Below are 19,993 nucleotides of genomic sequence, written 5' to 3' on the forward strand. Positions count from 1 at the left end.
CCTCAGAGAGGGCATTTATTTCCTTCTTTTGGAATGCAAAATTCTCCGATTTTCTTGAAATGCGCAAACTATGCCTAGTTCAAAGATTTTTCCAAAGCAAATGTCTGACTATTTAAGTGGGGCTCTCACCCCAACTGCATGACAAACTTCTTCTTTCTGCATGATGGCAGGCTAGCCTTCTGGAAAAAAGCCAAGATAAGGAACAGAGGCTCCTGGAGATGCCGGGGATTGAACCCGGGACCTCATACATGCAAAACATGCGCTCTACCACTGAGCTACATCCCCACTTTTGCACTCGAGCTGTTTGATGGATGCAAGGAATCCCTGAAACCCAGGGACTGCAAAGTCTCGATCATAATCAATGGAAGGTATTGTTTGAATAAAAGTGAAAGATATGGAAATCGAAGCACAAAATCCTTCGAGCCTGATTTGAACCAGCGACCTAAGGATGTCTGACTTTATGCTACAGTCCTCCGCTCTACCAACTGAGCTATCGAAGGAGTGGCTGAAGTATCTTTCAGCGCTGTAATTATCTCTCGCTCAAGAAAGGTTGTGGGGGTGGGGATCAGGAGCAGATCGATGAAAATCATTAACATTACCTGCAGCTCCCTCTCAAAGTCACCAGTTCTTAGAGCACACTGTAAGGTACGTCTTATCACCCCAAAGGAGGATTTCAGACCAAAGTTCATGTTCTGTCTTGGCTTGGGGATAAGCAGGGGTGCTCCAAATTTCAATTTTACAGAAAGGAAAGGAACTTTGATACAAAGACCTTGGGCAGCATTGGTGGCAAATGGATGGCTGCGCGGAACCATGAAAGAAATGACAGAAAGTTATGGGAGTCATTACTAAGCACCCAGCATCAAGAACGTGCATTTTGGATGCATTTTCAAAAGGAAAGAGAACGGAAAAATCTGTAGATTGAAGGTGATTGAGATAAACAAAATATTCCGTTTTTCTAAAAGCTACTGTAAAGAGTCTTTGGTTTAGAAGAAGAACCCTTACCAATGATCAAGAGAGATGCGACAGATTTCTATCATCAAAGCATTATGGTTGTCAAGATGAATCATCACTTTGATGTCTTCAACAAGTAGGATTCTTTTGATCTATAATCATCAAAAATGAGATAGCCCCATTTCATGGGATTTTTCAAGGCAAACGTCTGACAGATTAAGCGGGGTCCTCTTCCCGGTTGGAGGACATATCTCTTCCTTCATCATGATGCCAGCCTAGCTTTCTGCCCAAAATCCAAGGTAAGCATGGCAAAAGTCTGGAGATGCCAGGGATTGAACCCGGGGCCTCATACATGCAAAGCATGCGCTCTACCACTGAGCTACATCCCCACTTCTGCAAGATTTGACTGTATGATTGGAAACCCTGCATTGAACCGACGGCCACATCACCCCATTCGACTCTGCAGTATACAATGTCAGTCAGGAAAATCCTTCAGCCTTGTACCTGGATGATCTTCATGGTCTTATGTACAGATGCCTATATACAGCCTTCTTAGCGCTGTAGGCAGCGCGTCAGTCTCATAATCTGAAGGTCCTGAGTTCGATCCTCAGAGAGGGCATTTATTTCCTTCTTTTGGAATGCAAAATTCTCCGATTTTCTTGAAATGCGCAAACTATGCCTAGTTCAAAGATTTTTCCAAAGCAAATGTCTGACTATTTAAGTGGGGCTCTCACCCCAACTGCATGACAAACTTCTTCTTTCTGCATGATGGCAGGCTAGCCTTCTGGAAAAAAGCCAAGATAAGGAACAGAGGCTCCTGGAGATGCCGGGGATTGAACCCGGGACCTCATACATGCGAAACATGCGCTCTACCACTGAGCTACATCCCCACTTTTGCACTTGAGCTGTTTGATGGATGCAAGGAATCCCTGAAACCCAGGGACTGCAAAGTCTCGATCATAATCAATGGAAGGTATTGTTTGAATAAAAGTGAAAGATATGGAAATCGAAGCACAAAATCCTTCGAGCCTGATTTGAACCAGCGACCTAAGGATGTCTGACTTTATGCTACAGTCCTCCGCTCTACCAACTGAGCTATCGAAGGAGTGGCTGAAGTATCTTTCAGCGCTGTAATTATCTCTCGCTCAAGAAAGGTTGTGGGGGTGGGGATCAGGAGCAGATCGATGAAAATCATTAACATTACCTGCAGCTCCCTCTCAAAGTCACCAGTTCTTAGAGCACACTGTAAGGTACGTCTTATCACCCCAAAGGAGGATTTCAGACCAAAGTTCATGTTCTGTCTTGGCTTGGGGATAAGCAGGGGTGCTCCAAATTTCAATTTTACAGAAAGGAAAGGAACTTTGATACAAAGACCTTGGGCAGCATTGGTGGCAAATGGATGGCTGCGCGGAACCATGAAAGAAATGACAGAAAGTTATGGGAGTCATTACTAAGCACCCAGCATCAAGAACGTGCATTTTGGATGCATTTTCAAAAGGAAAGAGAACGGAAAAATCTGTAGATTGAAGGTGATTGAGATAAACAAAATATTCCGTTTTTCTAAAAGCTACTGTAAAGAGTCTTTGGTTTAGAAGAAGAACCCTTACCAATGATCAAGAGAGATGCGACAGATTTCTATCATCAAAGCATTATGGTTGTCAAGATGAATCATCACTTTGATGTCTTCAACAAGTAGGATTCTTTTGATCTATAATCATCAAAAATGAGATAGCCCCATTTCATGGGATTTTTCAAGGCAAACGTCTGACAGATTAAGCGGGGTCCTCTTCCCGGTTGGAGGACATATCTCTTCCTTCATCATGATGCCAGCCTAGCTTTCTGCCCAAAATCCAAGGTAAGCATGGCAAAAGTCTGGAGATGCCAGGGATTGAACCCGGGGCCTCATACATGCAAAGCATGCGCTCTACCACTGAGCTACATCCCCACTTCTGCAAGATTTGACTGTATGATTGGAAACCCTGCATTGAACCGACGGCCACATCACCCCATTCGACTCTGCAGTATACAATGTCAGTCAGGAAAATCCTTCAGCCTTGTACCTGGATGATCTTCATGGTCTTATGTACAGATGCCTATATACAGCCTTCTTAGCGCTGTAGGCAGCGCGTCAGTCTCATAATCTGAAGGTCCTGAGTTCGATCCTCAGAGAGGGCATTTATTTCCTTCTTTTGGAATGCAAAATTCTCCGATTTTCTTGAAATGCGCAAACTATGCCTAGTTCAAAGATTTTTCCAAAGCAAATGTCTGACTATTTAAGTGGGGCTCTCACCCCAACTGCATGACAAACTTCTTCTTTCTGCATGATGGCAGGCTAGCCTTCTGGAAAAAAGCCAAGATAAGGAACAGAGGCTCCTGGAGATGCCGGGGATTGAACCCGGGACCTCATACATGCGAAACATGCGCTCTACCACTGAGCTACATCCCCACTTTTGCACTTGAGCTGTTTGATGGATGCAAGGAATCCCTGAAACCCAGGGACTGCAAAGTCTCGATCATAATCAATGGAAGGTATTGTTTGAATAAAAGTGAAAGATATGGAAATCGAAGCACAAAATCCTTCGAGCCTGATTTGAACCAGCGACCTAAGGATGTCTGACTTTATGCTACAGTCCTCCGCTCTACCAACTGAGCTATCGAAGGAGTGGCTGAAGTATCTTTCAGCGCTGTAATTATCTCTCGCTCAAGAAAGGTTGTGGGGGTGGGGATCAGGAGCAGATCGATGAAAATCATTAACATTACCTGCAGCTCCCTCTCAAAGTCACCAGTTCTTAGAGCACACTGTAAGGTACGTCTTATCACCCCAAAGGAGGATTTCAGACCAAAGTTCATGTTCTGTCTTGGCTTGGGGATAAGCAGGGGTGCTCCAAATTTCAATTTTACAGAAAGGAAAGGAACTTTGATACAAAGACCTTGGGCAGCATTGGTGGCAAATGGATGGCTGCGCGGAACCATGAAAGAAATGACAGAAAGTTATGGGAGTCATTACTAAGCACCCAGCATCAAGAACGTGCATTTTGGATGCATTTTCAAAAGGAAAGAGAACGGAAAAATCTGTAGATTGAAGGTGATTGAGATAAACAAAATATTCAGTTTTTCTAAAAGCTACTGTAAAGAGTCTCTGGTTTAGAAGAAGAACCCTTACCAATGATCAAGAGAGATGCGACAGATTTCTATCATCAAAGCATTATGGTTGTCAAGATGAATCATCACTTTGATGTCTTCAACAAGTAGGATTCTTTTGATCTATAATCATCAAAAATGAGATAGCCCCATTTCATGGGATTTTTCAAGGCAAACGTCTGACAGATTAAGCGGGGTCCTCATCCCTGTTGGAGGACATATCTCTTCCTTCATCATGATGCCAGCCTAGCTTTCTGCCCAAAATCCAAGGTAAGCATGACAAAAGTCTGGAGATGCCGGGGATTGAACCCGGGGCCTGATACATGCAAAGCATGCGCTCTACCACTGAGCTACATCCCCACTTCTGCAAAATTTGTCTGTATGATTGGAAACCCTGCATTGAACCGACGGCCACATCACCCCATTTGACTCTGCAGTATACAATGTCAGTCAGGAAAAAACTTCAGCCTTGTACCTGGATGATCTTCATGGTCCTATGTACAGATGCCTATATACAGCCTTCTTAGCGCAGTAGGCAGCGCGTCAGTCTCATAATCTGAAGGTCCTGAGTTCGATCCTCAGAGAGGGCATTTATTTCCTTCTTTTGGAATGCAAAATTCTCCGATTTTCTTGAAATGCGCAAACTATGCCTAGTTCAAAGATTTTTCCAAAGCAAATGTCTGACTATTTAAGTGGGGCTCTCACCCCAACTGCATGACAAACTTCTTCTTTCTGCATGATGGCAGGCTAGCCTTCTGGAAAAAAGCCAAGATAAGGAACAGAGGCTCCTGGAGATGCCGGGGATTGAACCCGGGACCTCATACATGCAAAACATGCGCTCTACCACTGAGCTACATCCCCACTTTTGCACTCGAGCTGTTTGATGGATGCAAGGAATCCCTGAAACCCAGGGACTGCAAAGTCTCGATCATAATCAATGGAAGGTATTGTTTGAATAAAAGTGAAAGATATGGAAATCGAAGCACAAAATCCTTCGAGCCTGATTTGAACCAGCGACCTAAGGATGTCTGACTTTATGCTACAGTCCTCCGCTCTACCAACTGAGCTATCGAAGGAGTGGCTGAAGTATCTTTCAGCGCTGTAATTATCTCTCGCTCAAGAAAGGTTGTGGGGGTGGGGATCAGGAGCAGATCGATGAAAATCATTAACATTACCTGCAGCTCCCTCTCAAAGTCACCAGTTCTTAGAGCACACTGTAAGGTACGTCTTATCACCCCAAAGGAGGATTTCAGACCAAAGTTCATGTTCTGTCTTGGCTTGGGGATAAGCAGGGGTGCTCCAAATTTCAATTTTACAGAAAGGAAAGGAACTTTGATACAAAGACCTTGGGCAGCATTGGTGGCAAATGGATGGCTGCGCGGAACCATGAAAGAAATGACAGAAAGTTATGGGAGTCATTACTAAGCACCCAGCATCAAGAACGTGCATTTTGGATGCATTTTCAAAAGGAAAGAGAACGGAAAAATCTGTAGATTGAAGGTGATTGAGATAAACAAAATATTCCGTTTTTCTAAAAGCTACTGTAAAGAGTCTTTGGTTTAGAAGAAGAACCCTTACCAATGATCAAGAGAGATGCGACAGATTTCTATCATCAAAGCATTATGGTTGTCAAGATGAATCATCACTTTGATGTCTTCAACAAGTAGGATTCTTTTGATCTATAATCATCAAAAATGAGATAGCCCCATTTCATGGGATTTTTCAAGGCAAACGTCTGACAGATTAAGCAGGGTCCTCATCCCTGTTGGAGGACATATCTCTTCCTTCATCATGATGCCAGCCTAGCTTTCTGCCCAAAATCCAAGGTAAGCATGGCAAAAGTCTGGAGATGCCGGGGATTGAACCCGGGGCCTGATACATGCAAAGCATGCGCTCTACCACTGAGCTACATCCCCACTTCTGCAAAATTTGACTGTATGATTGGAAACCCTGCATTGAACCGACGGCCACATCACCCCATTTGACTCTGCAGTATACAATGTCAGTCAGGAAAAAACTTCAGCCTTGTACCTGGATGATCTTCATGGTCTTATGTACAGATGCCTATATACAGCCTTCTTAGCGCAGTAGGCAGCGCGTCAGTCTCATAATCTGAAGGTCCTGAGTTCGATCCTCAGAGAGGGCATTTATTTCCTTCTTTTGGAATGCAAAATTCTCCGATTTTCTTGAAATGCGCAAACTATGCCTAGTTCAAAGATTTTTCCAAAGCAAATGTCTGACTATTTAAGTGGGGCTCTCACCCCAACTGCATGACAAACTTCTTCTTTCTGCATGATGGCAGGCTAGCCTTCTGGAAAAAAGCCAAGATAAGGAACAGAGGCTCCTGGAGATGCCGGGGATTGAACCCGGGACCTCATACATGCAAAACATGCGCTCTACCACTGAGCTACATCCCCACTTTTGCACTCGAGCTGTTTGATGGATGCAAGGAATCCCTGAAACCCAGGGACTGCAAAGTCTCGATCATAATCAATGGAAGGTATTGTTTGAATAAAAGTGAAAGATATGGAAATCGAAGCACAAAATCCTTTGAGCCTGATTTGAACCAGCGACCTAAGGATGTCTGACTTTATGCTACAGTCCTCCGCTCTACCAACTGAGCTATCGAAGGAGTGGCTGAAGTATCTTTCAGCGCTGTAATTATCTCTCGCTCAAGAAAGGTTGTGGGGGTGGGGATCAGGAGCAGATCGATGAAAATCATTAACATTACCTGCAGCTCCCTCTCAAAGTCACCAGTTCTTAGAGCACACTGTAAGGTACGTCTTATCACCCCAAAGGAGGATTTCAGACCAAAGTTCATGTTCTGTCTTGGCTTGGGGATAAGCAGGGGTGCTCCAAATTTCAATTTTACAGAAAGGAAAGGAACTTTGATACAAAGACCTTGGGCAGCATTGGTGGCAAATGGATGGCTGCGCGGAACCATGAAAGAAATGACAGAAAGTTATGGGAGTCATTACTAAGCACCCAGCATCAAGAACGTGCATTTTGGATGCATTTTCAAAAGGAAAGAGAACGGAAAAATCTGTAGATTGAAGGTGATTGAGATAAACAAAATATTCAGTTTTTCTAAAAGCTACTGTAAAGAGTCTTTGGTTTAGAAGAAGAACCCTTACCAATGATCAAGAGAGATGCGACAGATTTCTATCATCAAAGCATTATGGTTGTCAAGATGAATCATCACTTTGATGTCTTCAACAAGTAGGATTCTTTTGATCTATAATCATCAAAAATGAGATAGCCCCATTTCATGGGATTTTTCAAGGCAAACGTCTGACAGATTAAGCAGGGTCCTCATCCCTGTTGGAGGACATATCTCTTCCTTCATCATGATGCCAGCCTAGCTTTCTGCCCAAAATCCAAGGTAAGCATGGCAAAAGTCTGGAGATGCCGGGGATTGAACCCGGGGCCTGATACATGCAAAGCATGCGCTCTACCACTGAGCTACATCCCCACTTCTGCAAAATTTGACTGTATGATTGGAAACCCTGCATTGAACCGACGGCCACATCACCCCATTTGACTCTGCAGTATACAATGTCAGTCAGGAAAAAACTTCAGCCTTGTACCTGGATGATCTTCATGGTCTTATGTACAGATGCCTATATACAGCCTTCTTAGCGCAGTAGGCAGCGCGTCAGTCTCATAATCTGAAGGTCCTGAGTTCGATCCTCAGAGAGGGCATTTATTTCCTTCTTTTGGAATGCAAAATTCTCCGATTTTCTTGAAATGCGCAAACTATGCCTAGTTCAAAGATTTTTCCAAAGCAAATGTCTGACTATTTAAGTGGGGCTCTCACCCCAACTGCATGACAAACTTCTTCTTTCTGCATGATGGCAGGCTAGCCTTCTGGAAAAAAGCCAAGATAAGGAACAGAGGCTCCTGGAGATGCCGGGGATTGAACCCGGGACCTCATACATGCGAAGCATGCGCTCTACCACTGAGCTACATCCCCACTTTTGCACTCGAGCTGTTTGATGGATGCAAGGAGTCCCTGAAACCCAGGGACTGCAAAGTCTCGATCATAATCAATGGAAGGTATTGTTTGAATAAAAGTGAAAGATATGGAAATCGAAGCACAAAATCCTTCGAGCCAGATTTGAACCAGCGACCTAAGGATGTCTGACTTTATGCTACAGTCCTCCGCTCTACCAACTGAGCTATCGAAGGAGTGGCTGAAGTATCTTTCAGCGCTGTAATTATCTCTCGCTCAAGAAAGGTTGTGGGGGTGGGGATCAGGAGCAGATCGATGAAAATCATGAACATTACCTGCAGCTCCCTCTCAAAGTCACCAGTTCTTAGAGCACACTGTAAGGTACGTCTTATCACCCCAAAGGAGGATTTCAGACCAAAGTTCATGTTCTGTCTTGGCTTGGGGATAAGCAGGGGTGCTCCAAATTTCAATTTTACAGAAAGGAAAGGAACTTTGATACAAAGACCTTGGGCAGCATTGGTGGCAAATGGATGGCTGCGCGGAACCATGAAAGAAATGACAGAAAGTTATGGGAGTCATTACTAAGCACCCAGCATCAAGAACGTGCATTTTGGATGCATTTTCAAAAGGAAAGAGAACGGAAAAATCTGTAGATTGAAGGTGATTGAGATAAACAAAATATTCCGTTTTTCTAAAAGCTACTGTAAAGAGTCTTTGGTTTAGAAGAAGAACCCTTACCAATGATCAAGAGAGATGCAACAGATTTCTATCATCAAAGCATTATGGTTGTCAAGATGAATCATCACTTTGATGTCTTCAACAAGTAGGATTCTTTTGATCTATAATCATCAAAAATGAGATAGCCCCATTTCATGGGATTTTTCAAGGCAAACGTCTGACAGATTAAGCGGGGTCCTCTTCCCGGTTGGAGGACATATCTCTTCCTTCATCATGATGCCAGCCTAGCTTTCTGCCCAAAATCCAAGGTAAGCATGGCAAAAGTCTGGAGATGCCGGGGATTGAACCCGGGGCCTCATACATGCAAAGCATGCGCTCTACCACTGAGCTACATCCCCACTTCTGCAAGATTTGACTGTATGATTGGAAACCCTGCATTGAACCGACGGCCACATCACCCCATTCGACTCTGCAGTATACAATGTCAGTCAGGAAAATCCTTCAGCCTTGTACCTGGATGATCTTCATGGTCTTATGTACAGATGCCTATATACAGCCTTCTTAGCGCAGTAGGCAGCGCGTCAGTCTCATAATCTGAAGGTCCTGAGTTCGATCCTCAGAGAGGGCATTTATTTCCTTCTTTTGGAATGCAAAATTCTCCGATTTTCTTGAAATGCGCAAACTATGCCTAGTTCAAAGATTTTTCCAAAGCAAATGTCTGACTATTTAAGTGGGGCTCTCACCCCAACTGCATGACAAACTTCTTCTTTCTGCATGATGGCAGGCTAGCCTTCTGGAAAAAAGCCAAGATAAGGAACAGAGGCTCCTGGAGATGCCGGGGATTGAACCCGGGACCTCATACATGCAAAACATGCGCTCTACCACTGAGCTACATCCCCACTTTTGCACTCGAGCTGTTTGATGGATGCAAGGAATCCCTGAAACCCAGGGACTGCAAAGTCTCGATCATAATCAATGGAAGGTATTGTTTGAATAAAAGTGAAAGATATGGAAATCGAAGCACAAAATCCTTCGAGCCTGATTTGAACCAGCGACCTAAGGATGTCTGACTTTATGCTACAGTCCTCCGCTCTACCAACTGAGCTATCGAAGGAGTGGCTGAAGTATCTTTCAGCGCTGTAATTATCTCTCGCTCAAGAAAGGTTGTGGGGGTGGGGATCAGGAGCAGATCGATGAAAATCATTAACATTACCTGCAGCTCCCTCTCAAAGTCACCAGTTCTTAGAGCACACTGTAAGGTACGTCTTATCACCCCAAAGGAGGATTTCAGACCAAAGTTCATGTTCTGTCTTGGCTTGGGGATAAGCAGGGGTGCTCCAAATTTCAATTTTACAGAAAGGAAAGGAACTTTGATACAAAGACCTTGGGCAGCATTGGTGGCAAATGGATGGCTGCGCGGAACCATGAAAGAAATGACAGAAAGTTATGGAAGTCATTACTAAGCACCCAGCATCAAGAACGTGCATTTTGGATGCATTTTCAAAAGGAAAGAGAACGGAAAAATCTGTAGATTGAAGGTGATTGAGATAAACAAAATATTCAGTTTTTCTAAAAGCTACTGTAAAGAGTCTTTGGTTTAGAAGAAGAACCCTTACCAATGATCAAGAGAGATGCAACAGATTTCTATCATCAAAGCATTATGGTTGTCAAGATGAATCATCACTTTGATGTCTTCAACAAGTAGGATTCTTTTGATCTATAATCATCAAAAATGAGATAGCCCCATTTCATGGGATTTTTCAAGGCAAACGTCTGACAGATTAAGCAGGGTCCTCATCCCTGTTGGAGGACATATCTCTTCCTTCATCATGATGCCAGCCTAGCTTTCTGCCCAAAATCCAAGGTAAGCATGGCAAAAGTCTGGAGATGCCGGGGATTGAACCCGGGGCCTGATACATGCAAAGCATGCGCTCTACCACTGAGCTACATCCCCACTTCTGCAAAATTTGACTGTATGATTGGAAACCCTGCATTGAACCGACGGCCACATCACCCCATTTGACTCTGCAGTATACAATGTCAGTCAGGAAAAAACTTCAGCCTTGTACCTGGATGATCTTCATGGTCTTATGTACAGATGCCTATATACAGCCTTCTTAGCGCAGTAGGCAGCGCGTCAGTCTCATAATCTGAAGGTCCTGAGTTCGATCCTCAGAGAGGGCATTTATTTCCTTCTTTTGGAATGCAAAATTCTCCGATTTTCTTGAAATGCGCAAACTATGCCTGGTTCAAAGATTGTTCCAAAGCAAATGTCTGACTATTTAAGTGGGGCTCTCACCCCAACTGCATGACAAACTTCTTCTTTCTGCATGATGGCAGGCTAGCCTTCTGGAAAAAAGCCAAGATAAGGAACAGAGGCTCCTGGAGATGCCGGGGATTGAACCCGGGACCTCATACATGCAAAACATGCGCTCTACCACTGAGCTACATCCCCACTTTTGCACTCGAGCTGTTTGATGGATGCAAGGAATCCCTGAAACCCAGGGACTGCAAAGTCTCGATCATAATCAATGGAAGGTATTGTTTGAATAAAAGTGAAAGATATGGAAATCGAAGCACAAAATCCTTCGAGCCTGATTTGAACCAGCGACCTAAGGATGTCTGACTTTATGCTACAGTCCTCCGCTCTACCAACTGAGCTATCGAAGGAGTGGCTGAAGTATCTTTCAGCGCTGTAATTATTTCTCGCTCAAGAAAGGTTGTGGGGGTGGGGATCAGGAGCAGATCGATGAAAATCATTAACATTACCTGCAGCTCCCTCTCAAAGTCACCAGTTCTTAGAGCACACTGTAAGGTACGTCTTATCACCCCAAAGGAGGATTTCAGACCAAAGTTCATGTTCTGTCTTGGCTTGGGGATAAGCAGGGGTGCTCCAAATTTCAATTTTACAGAAAGGAAAGGAACTTTGATACAAAGACCTTGGGCAGCATTGGTGGCAAATGGATGGCTGCGCGGAACCATGAAAGAAATGACAGAAAGTTATGGGAGTCATTACTAAGCACCCAGCATCAAGAACGTGCATTTTGGATGCATTTTCAAAAGGAAAGAGAACGGAAAAATCTGTAGATTGAAGGTGATTGAGATAAACAAAATATTCCGTTTTTCTAAAAGCTACTGTAAAGAGTCTTTGGTTTAGAAGAAGAACCCTTACCAATGATCAAGAGAGATGCGACAGATTTCTATCATCAAAGCATTATGGTTGTCAAGATGAATCATCACTTTGATGTCTTCAACAAGTAGGATTCTTTTGATCTATAATCATCAAAAATGAGATAGCCCCATTTCATGGGATTTTTCAAGGCAAACGTCTGACAGATTAAGCAGGGTCCTCATCCCTGTTGGAGGACATATCTCTTCCTTCATCATGATGCCAGCCTAGCTTTCTGCCCAAAATCCAAGGTAAGCATGGCAAAAGTCTGGAGATGCCGGGGATTGAACCCGGGGCCTGATACATGCAAAGCATGCGCTCTACCACTGAGCTACATCCCCACTTCTGCAAAATTTGACTGTATGATTGGAAACCCTGCATTGAACCGACGGCCACATCACCCCATTTGACTCTGCAGTATACAATGTCAGTCAGGAAAAAACTTCAGCCTTGTACCTGGATGATCTTCATGGTCTTATGTACAGATGCCTATATACAGCCTTCTTAGCGCAGTAGGCAGCGCGTCAGTCTCATAATCTGAAGGTCCTGAGTTCGATCCTCAGAGAGGGCATTTATTTCCTTCTTTTGGAATGCAAAATTCTCCGATTTTCTTGAAATGCGCAAACTATGCCTAGTTCAAAGATTTTTCCAAAGCAAATGTCTGACTATTTAAGTGGGGCTCTCACCCCAACTGCATGACAAACTTCTTCTTTCTGCATGATGGCAGGCTAGCCTTCTGGAAAAAAGCCAAGATAAGGAACAGAGGCTCCTGGAGATGCCGGGGATTGAACCCGGGACCTCATACATGCAAAACATGCGCTCTACCACTGAGCTACATCCCCACTTTTGCACTCGAGCTGTTTGATGGATGCAAGGAATCCCTGAAACCCAGGGACTGCAAAGTCTCGATCATAATCAATGGAAGGTATTGTTTGAATAAAAGTGAAAGATATGGAAATCGAAGCACAAAATCCTTTGAGCCTGATTTGAACCAGCGACCTAAGGATGTCTGACTTTATGCTACAGTCCTCCGCTCTACCAACTGAGCTATCGAAGGAGTGGCTGAAGTATCTTTCAGCGCTGTAATTATCTCTCGCTCAAGAAAGGTTGTGGGGGTGGGGATCAGGAGCAGATCGATGAAAATCATTAACATTACCTGCAGCTCCCTCTCAAAGTCACCAGTTCTTAGAGCACACTGTAAGGTACGTCTTATCACCCCAAAGGAGGATTTCAGACCAAAGTTCATGTTCTGTCTTGGCTTGGGGATAAGCAGGGGTGCTCCAAATTTCAATTTTACAGAAAGGAAAGGAACTTTGATACAAAGACCTTGGGCAGCATTGGTGGCAAATGGATGGCTGCGCGGAACCATGAAAGAAATGACAGAAAGTTATGGGAGTCATTACTAAGCACCCAGCATCAAGAACGTGCATTTTGGATGCATTTTCAAAAGGAAAGAGAACGGAAAAATCTGTAGATTGAAGGTGATTGAGATAAACAAAATATTCAGTTTTTCTAAAAGCTACTGTAAAGAGTCTTTGGTTTAGAAGAAGAACCCTTACCAATGATCAAGAGAGATGCGACAGATTTCTATCATCAAAGCATTATGGTTGTCAAGATGAATCATCACTTTGATGTCTTCAACAAGTAGGATTCTTTTGATCTATAATCATCAAAAATGAGATAGCCCCATTTCATGGGATTTTTCAAGGCAAACGTCTGACAGATTAAGCAGGGTCCTCATCCCTGTTGGAGGACATATCTCTTCCTTCATCATGATGCCAGCCTAGCTTTCTGCCCAAAATCCAAGGTAAGCATGGCAAAAGTCTGGAGATGCCGGGGATTGAACCCGGGGCCTGATACATGCAAAGCATGCGCTCTACCACTGAGCTACATCCCCACTTCTGCAAAATTTGACTGTATGATTGGAAACCCTGCATTGAACCGACGGCCACATCACCCCATTTGACTCTGCAGTATACAATGTCAGTCAGGAAAAAACTTCAGCCTTGTACCTGGATGATCTTCATGGTCTTATGTACAGATGCCTATATACAGCCTTCTTAGCGCAGTAGGCAGCGCGTCAGTCTCATAATCTGAAGGTCCTGAGTTCGATCCTCAGAGAGGGCATTTATTTCCTTCTTTTGGAATGCAAAATTCTCCGATTTTCTTGAAATGCGCAAACTATGCCTAGTTCAAAGATTTTTCCAAAGCAAATGTCTGACTATTTAAGTGGGGCTCTCACCCCAACTGCATGACAAACTTCTTCTTTCTGCATGATGGCAGGCTAGCCTTCTGGAAAAAAGCCAAGATAAGGAACAGAGGCTCCTGGAGATGCCGGGGATTGAACCCGGGACCTCATACATGCGAAGCATGCGCTCTACCACTGAGCTACATCCCCACTTTTGCACTCGAGCTGTTTGATGGATGCAAGGAGTCCCTGAAACCCAGGGACTGCAAAGTCTCGATCATAATCAATGGAAGGTATTGTTTGAATAAAAGTGAAAGATATGGAAATCGAAGCACAAAATCCTTCGAGCCAGATTTGAACCAGCGACCTAAGGATGTCTGACTTTATGCTACAGTCCTCCGCTCTACCAACTGAGCTATCGAAGGAGTGGCTGAAGTATCTTTCAGCGCTGTAATTATCTCTCGCTCAAGAAAGGTTGTGGGGGTGGGGATCAGGAGCAGATCGATGAAAATCATGAACATTACCTGCAGCTCCCTCTCAAAGTCACCAGTTCTTAGAGCACACTGTAAGGTACGTCTTATCACCCCAAAGGAGGATTTCAGACCAAAGTTCATGTTCTGTCTTGGCTTGGGGATAAGCAGGGGTGCTCCAAATTTCAATTTTACAGAAAGGAAAGGAACTTTGATACAAAGACCTTGGGCAGCATTGGTGGCAAATGGATGGCTGCGCGGAACCATGAAAGAAATGACAGAAAGTTATGGGAGTCATTACTAAGCACCCAGCATCAAGAACGTGCATTTTGGATGCATTTTCAAAAGGAAAGAGAACGGAAAAATCTGTAGATTGAAGGTGATTGAGATAAACAAAATATTCCGTTTTTCTAAAAGCTACTGTAAAGAGTCTTTGGTTTAGAAGAAGAACCCTTACCAATGATCAAGAGAGATGCAACAGATTTCTATCATCAAAGCATTATGGTTGTCAAGATGAATCATCACTTTGATGTCTTCAACAAGTAGGATTCTTTTGATCTATAATCATCAAAAATGAGATAGCCCCATTTCATGGGATTTTTCAAGGCAAACGTCTGACAGATTAAGCGGGGTCCTCTTCCCGGTTGGAGGACATATCTCTTCCTTCATCATGATGCCAGCCTAGCTTTCTGCCCAAAATCCAAGGTAAGCATGGCAAAAGTCTGGAGATGCCGGGGATTGAACCCGGGGCCTCATACATGCAAAGCATGCGCTCTACCACTGAGCTACATCCCCACTTCTGCAAGATTTGACTGTATGATTGGAAACCCTGCATTGAACCGACGGCCACATCACCCCATTCGACTCTGCAGTATACAATGTCAGTCAGGAAAATCCTTCAGCCTTGTACCTGGATGATCTTCATGGTCTTATGTACAGATGCCTATATACAGCCTTCTTAGCGCAGTAGGCAGCGCGTCAGTCTCATAATCTGAAGGTCCTGAGTTCGATCCTCAGAGAGGGCATTTATTTCCTTCTTTTGGAATGCAAAATTCTCCGATTTTCTTGAAATGCGCAAACTATGCCTAGTTCAAAGATTTTTCCAAAGCAAATGTCTGACTATTTAAGTGGGGCTCTCACCCCAACTGCATGACAAACTTCTTCTTTCTGCATGATGGCAGGCTAGCCTTCTGGAAAAAAGCCAAGATAAGGAACAGAGGCTCCTGGAGATGCCGGGGATTGAACCCGGGACCTCATACATGCAAAACATGCGCTCTACCACTGAGCTACATCCCCACTTTTGCACTCGAGCTGTTTGATGGATGCAAGGAATCCCTGAAACCCAGGGACTGCAAAGTCTCGATCATAATCAATGGAAGGTATTGTTTGAATAAAAGTGAAAGATATGGAAATCGAAGCACAAAATCCTTCGAGCCTGATTTGAACCAGCGACCTAAGGATGTCTGACTTTATGCTACAGTCCTCCGCTCTACCAACTGAGCTATCGAAGGAGTGGCTGAAGTATCTTTCAGCGCTGTAATTATCTCTCGCTCAAGAAAGGTTGTGGGGGTGGGGATCAGGAGCAGATCGATGAAAATCATTAACATTACCTGCAGCTCCCTCTCAAAGTCACCAGTTCTTAGAGCACACTGTAAGGTACGTCTTATCACCCCAAAGGAGGATTTCAGACCAAAGTTCATGTTCTGTCTTGGCTTGGGGATAAGCAGGGGTGCTCCAAATTTCAATTTTACAGAAAGGAAAGGAACTTTGATACAAAGACCTTGGGCAGCATTGGTGGCAAATGGATGGCTGCGCGGAACCATGAAAGAAATGACAGAAAGTTATGGAAGTCATTACTAAGCACCCAGCATCAAGAACGTGCATTTTGGATGCATTTTCAAAAGGAAAGAGAACGGAAAAATCTGTAGATTGAAGGTGATTGAGATAAACAAAATATTCAGTTTTTCTAAAAGCTACTGTAAAGAGTCTTTGGTTTAGAAGAAGAACCCTTACCAATGATCAAGAGAGATGCGACAGATTTCTATCATCAAAGCATTATGGTTGTCAAGATGAATCATCACTTTGATGTCTTCAACAAGTAGGATTCTTTTGATCTATAATCATCAAAAATGAGATAGCCCCATTTCATGGGATTTTTCAAGGCAAACGTCTGACAGATTAAGCAGGGTCCTCATCCCTGTTGGAGGACATATCTCTTCCTTCATCATGATGCCAGCCTAGCTTTCTGCCCAAAATCCAAGGTAAGCATGGCAAAAGTCTGGAGATGCCGGGGATTGAACCCGGGGCCTGATACATGCAAAGCATGCGCTCTACCACTGAGCTACATCCCCACTTCTGCAAAATTTGACTGTATGATTGGAAACCCTGCATTGAACCGACGGCCACATCACCCCATTTGACTCTGCAGTATACAATGTCAGTCAGGAAAAAACTTCAGCCTTGTACCTGGATGATCTTCATGGTCTTATGTACAGATGCCTATATACAGCCTTCTTAGCGCAGTAGGCAGCGCGTCAGTCTCATAATCTGAAGGTCCTGAGTTCGATCCTCAGAGAGGGCATTTATTTCCTTCTTTTGGAATGCAAAATTCTCCGATTTTCTTGAAATGCGCAAACTATGCCTGGTTCAAAGATTGTTCCAAAGCAAATGTCTGACTATTTAAGTGGGGCTCTCACCCCAACTGCATGACAAACTTCTTCTTTCTGCATGATGGCAGGCTAGCCTTCTGGAAAAAAGCCAAGATAAGGAACAGAGGCTCCTGGAGATGCCGGGGATTGAACCCGGGACCTCATACATGCGAAGCATGCGCTCTACCACTGAGCTACATCCCCACTTTTGCACTCGAGCTGTTTGATGGATGCAAGGAGTCCCTGAAACCCAGGGACTGCAAAGTCTCGATCATAATCAATGGAAGGTATTGTTTGAATAAAAGTGAAAGATATGGAAATCGAAGCACAAAATCCTTCGAGCCAGATTTGAACCAGCGACCTAAGGATGTCTGACTTTATGCTACAGTCCTCCGCTCTACCAACTGAGCTATCGAAGGAGTGGCTGAAGTATCTTTCAGCGCTGTAATTATCTCTCGCTCAAGAAAGGTTGTGGGGGTGGGGATCAGGAGCAGATCGATGAAAATCATTAACATTACCTGCAGCTCCCTCTCAAAGTCACCAGTTCTTAGAGCACACTGTAAGGTACGTCTTATCACCCCAAAGGAGGATTTCAGACCAAAGTTCATGTTCTGTCTTGGCTTGGGGATAAGCAGGGGTGCTCCAAATTTCAATTTTACAGAAAGGAAAGGAACTTTGATACAAAGACCTTGGGCAGCATTGGTGGCAAATGGATGGCTGCGCGGAACCATGAAAGAAATGACAGAAAGTTATGGGAGTCATTACTAAGCACCCAGCATCAAGAACGTGCATTTTGGATGCATTTTCAAAAGGAAAGAGAACGGAAAAATCTGTAGATTGAAGGTGATTGAGATAAACAAAATATTCAGTTTTTCTAAAAGCTACTGTAAAGAGTCTCTGGTTTAGAAGAAGAACCCTTACCAATGATCAAGAGAGATGCGACAGATTTCTATCATCAAAGCATTATGGTTGTCAAGATGAATCATCACTTTGATGTCTTCAACAAGTAGGATTCTTTTGATCTATAATCATCAAAAATGAGATAGCCCCATTTCATGGGATTTTTCAAGGCAAACGTCTGACAGATTAAGCGGGGTCCTCATCCCTGTTGGAGGACATATCTCTTCCTTCATCATGATGCCAGCCTAGCTTTCTGCCCAAAATCCAAGGTAAGCATGGCAAAAGTCTGGAGATGCCGGGGATTGAACCCGGGGCCTGATACATGCAAAGCATGCGCTCTACCACTGAGCTACATCCCCACTTCTGCAAAATTTGACTGTATGATTGGAAACCCTGCATTGAACCGACGGCCACATCACCCCATTTGACTCTGCAGTATGCAATGTCAGTCAGGAAAAAACTTCAGCCTTGTACCTGGATGATCTTCATGGTCCTATGTACAGATGCCTATATACAGCCTTCTTAGCGCAGTAGGCAGCGCGTCAGTCTCATAATCTGAAGGTCCTGAGTTCGATCCTCAGAGAGGGCATTTATTTCCTTCTTTTGGAATGCAAAATTCTCCGATTTTCTTGAAATGCGCAAACTATGCCTAGTTCAAAGATTTTTCCAAAGCAAATGTCTGACTATTTAAGTGGGGCTCTCACCCCAACTGCATGACAAACTTCTTCTTTCTGCATGATGGCAGGCTAGCCTTCTGGAAAAAAGCCAAGATAAGGAACAGAGGCTCCTGGAGATGCCGGGGATTGAACCCGGGACCTCATACATGCAAAACATGCGCTCTACCACTGAGCTACATCCCCACTTTTGCACTCGAGCTGTTTGATGGATGCAAGGAATCCCTGAAACCCAGGGACTGCAAAGTCTCGATCATAATCAATGGAAGGTATTGTTTGAATAAAAGTGAAAGATATGGAAATCGAAGCACAAAATCCTTCGAGCCTGATTTGAACCAGCGACCTAAGGATGTCTGACTTTATGCTACAGTCCTCCGCTCTACCAACTGAGCTATCGAAGGAGTGGCTGAAGTATCTTTCAGCGCTGTAATTATTTCTCGCTCAAGAAAGGTTGTGGGGGTGGGGATCAGGAGCAGATCGATGAAAATCATTAACATTACCTGCAGCTCCCTCTCAAAGTCACCAGTTCTTAGAGCACACTGTAAGGTACGTCTTATCACCCCAAAGGAGGATTTCAGACCAAAGTTCATGTTCTGTCTTGGCTTGGGGATAAGCAGGGGTGCTCCAAATTTCAATTTTACAGAAAGGAAAGGAACTTTGATACAAAGACCTTGGGCAGCATTGGTGGCAAATGGATGGCTGCGCGGAACCATGAAAGAAATGACAGAAAGTTATGGGAGTCATTACTAAGCACCCAGCATCAAGAACGTGCATTTTGGATGCATTTTCAAAAGGAAAGAGAACGGAAAAATCTGTAGATTGAAGGTGATTGAGATAAACAAAATATTCCGTTTTTCTAAAAGCTACTGTAAAGAGTCTTTGGTTTAGAAGAAGAACCCTTACCAATGATCAAGAGAGATGCGACAGATTTCTATCATCAAAGCATTATGGTTGTCAAGATGAATCATCACTTTGATGTCTTCAACAAGTAGGATTCTTTTGATCTATAATCATCAAAAATGAGATAGCCCCATTTCATGGGATTTTTCAAGGCAAACGTCTGACAGATTAAGCAGGGTCCTCATCCCTGTTGGAGGACATATCTCTTCCTTCATCATGATGCCAGCCTAGCTTTCTGCCCAAAATCCAAGGTAAGCATGGCAAAAGTCTGGAGATGCCGGGGATTGAACCCGGGGCCTGATACATGCAAAGCATGCGCTCT

General features: G+C 43.9%; 13 non-coding genes across 13 annotated transcripts; 10 read left to right on the plus strand and 3 right to left on the minus strand.

The window, feature by feature from the left end:
- The first annotated feature begins 4,609 nt into the window (after positions 1–4,609).
- Positions 4,610–4,682, plus strand: TRNAM-CAU (transfer RNA methionine (anticodon CAU)). Its single transcript has one exon. It is a non-coding gene; the product is annotated as a tRNA-Met (tRNA).
- A 1,483-nt stretch (positions 4,683–6,165) lies between these two features.
- Positions 6,166–6,238, plus strand: TRNAM-CAU (transfer RNA methionine (anticodon CAU)). The gene has a single exon. It is a non-coding gene; the product is annotated as a tRNA-Met (tRNA).
- Positions 6,239–7,721: 1,483 nt separating this feature from the next.
- On the plus strand, positions 7,722–7,794 carry TRNAM-CAU (transfer RNA methionine (anticodon CAU)). Its single transcript has one exon. It is a non-coding gene; the product is annotated as a tRNA-Met (tRNA).
- Positions 7,795–7,993: 199 nt separating this feature from the next.
- Positions 7,994–8,065, minus strand: TRNAA-CGC (transfer RNA alanine (anticodon CGC)). Its single transcript has one exon. It is a non-coding gene; the product is annotated as a tRNA-Ala (tRNA).
- Positions 8,066–9,277: 1,212 nt separating this feature from the next.
- On the plus strand, positions 9,278–9,350 carry TRNAM-CAU (transfer RNA methionine (anticodon CAU)). The gene has a single exon. It is a non-coding gene; the product is annotated as a tRNA-Met (tRNA).
- A 1,483-nt stretch (positions 9,351–10,833) lies between these two features.
- On the plus strand, positions 10,834–10,906 carry TRNAM-CAU (transfer RNA methionine (anticodon CAU)). The gene has a single exon. It is a non-coding gene; the product is annotated as a tRNA-Met (tRNA).
- Positions 10,907–12,389: 1,483 nt separating this feature from the next.
- On the plus strand, positions 12,390–12,462 carry TRNAM-CAU (transfer RNA methionine (anticodon CAU)). The gene has a single exon. It is a non-coding gene; the product is annotated as a tRNA-Met (tRNA).
- Positions 12,463–13,945: 1,483 nt separating this feature from the next.
- TRNAM-CAU (transfer RNA methionine (anticodon CAU)) lies at positions 13,946–14,018 on the plus strand. The gene has a single exon. It is a non-coding gene; the product is annotated as a tRNA-Met (tRNA).
- Positions 14,019–14,217: 199 nt separating this feature from the next.
- Positions 14,218–14,289, minus strand: TRNAA-CGC (transfer RNA alanine (anticodon CGC)). Its single transcript has one exon. It is a non-coding gene; the product is annotated as a tRNA-Ala (tRNA).
- A 1,212-nt stretch (positions 14,290–15,501) lies between these two features.
- On the plus strand, positions 15,502–15,574 carry TRNAM-CAU (transfer RNA methionine (anticodon CAU)). The gene has a single exon. It is a non-coding gene; the product is annotated as a tRNA-Met (tRNA).
- A 1,483-nt stretch (positions 15,575–17,057) lies between these two features.
- Positions 17,058–17,130, plus strand: TRNAM-CAU (transfer RNA methionine (anticodon CAU)). The gene has a single exon. It is a non-coding gene; the product is annotated as a tRNA-Met (tRNA).
- Positions 17,131–17,329: 199 nt separating this feature from the next.
- TRNAA-CGC (transfer RNA alanine (anticodon CGC)) lies at positions 17,330–17,401 on the minus strand. The gene has a single exon. It is a non-coding gene; the product is annotated as a tRNA-Ala (tRNA).
- A 1,212-nt stretch (positions 17,402–18,613) lies between these two features.
- Positions 18,614–18,686, plus strand: TRNAM-CAU (transfer RNA methionine (anticodon CAU)). Its single transcript has one exon. It is a non-coding gene; the product is annotated as a tRNA-Met (tRNA).
- Positions 18,687–19,993: the final 1,307 nt, after the last annotated feature.

This window comes from Triturus cristatus, chromosome 4_1, assembly GCF_964204655.1.
Source record: "Triturus cristatus chromosome 4_1, aTriCri1.1, whole genome shotgun sequence".
NCBI classification, from domain to species: Eukaryota; Metazoa; Chordata; class Amphibia; order Caudata; family Salamandridae; genus Triturus; species Triturus cristatus.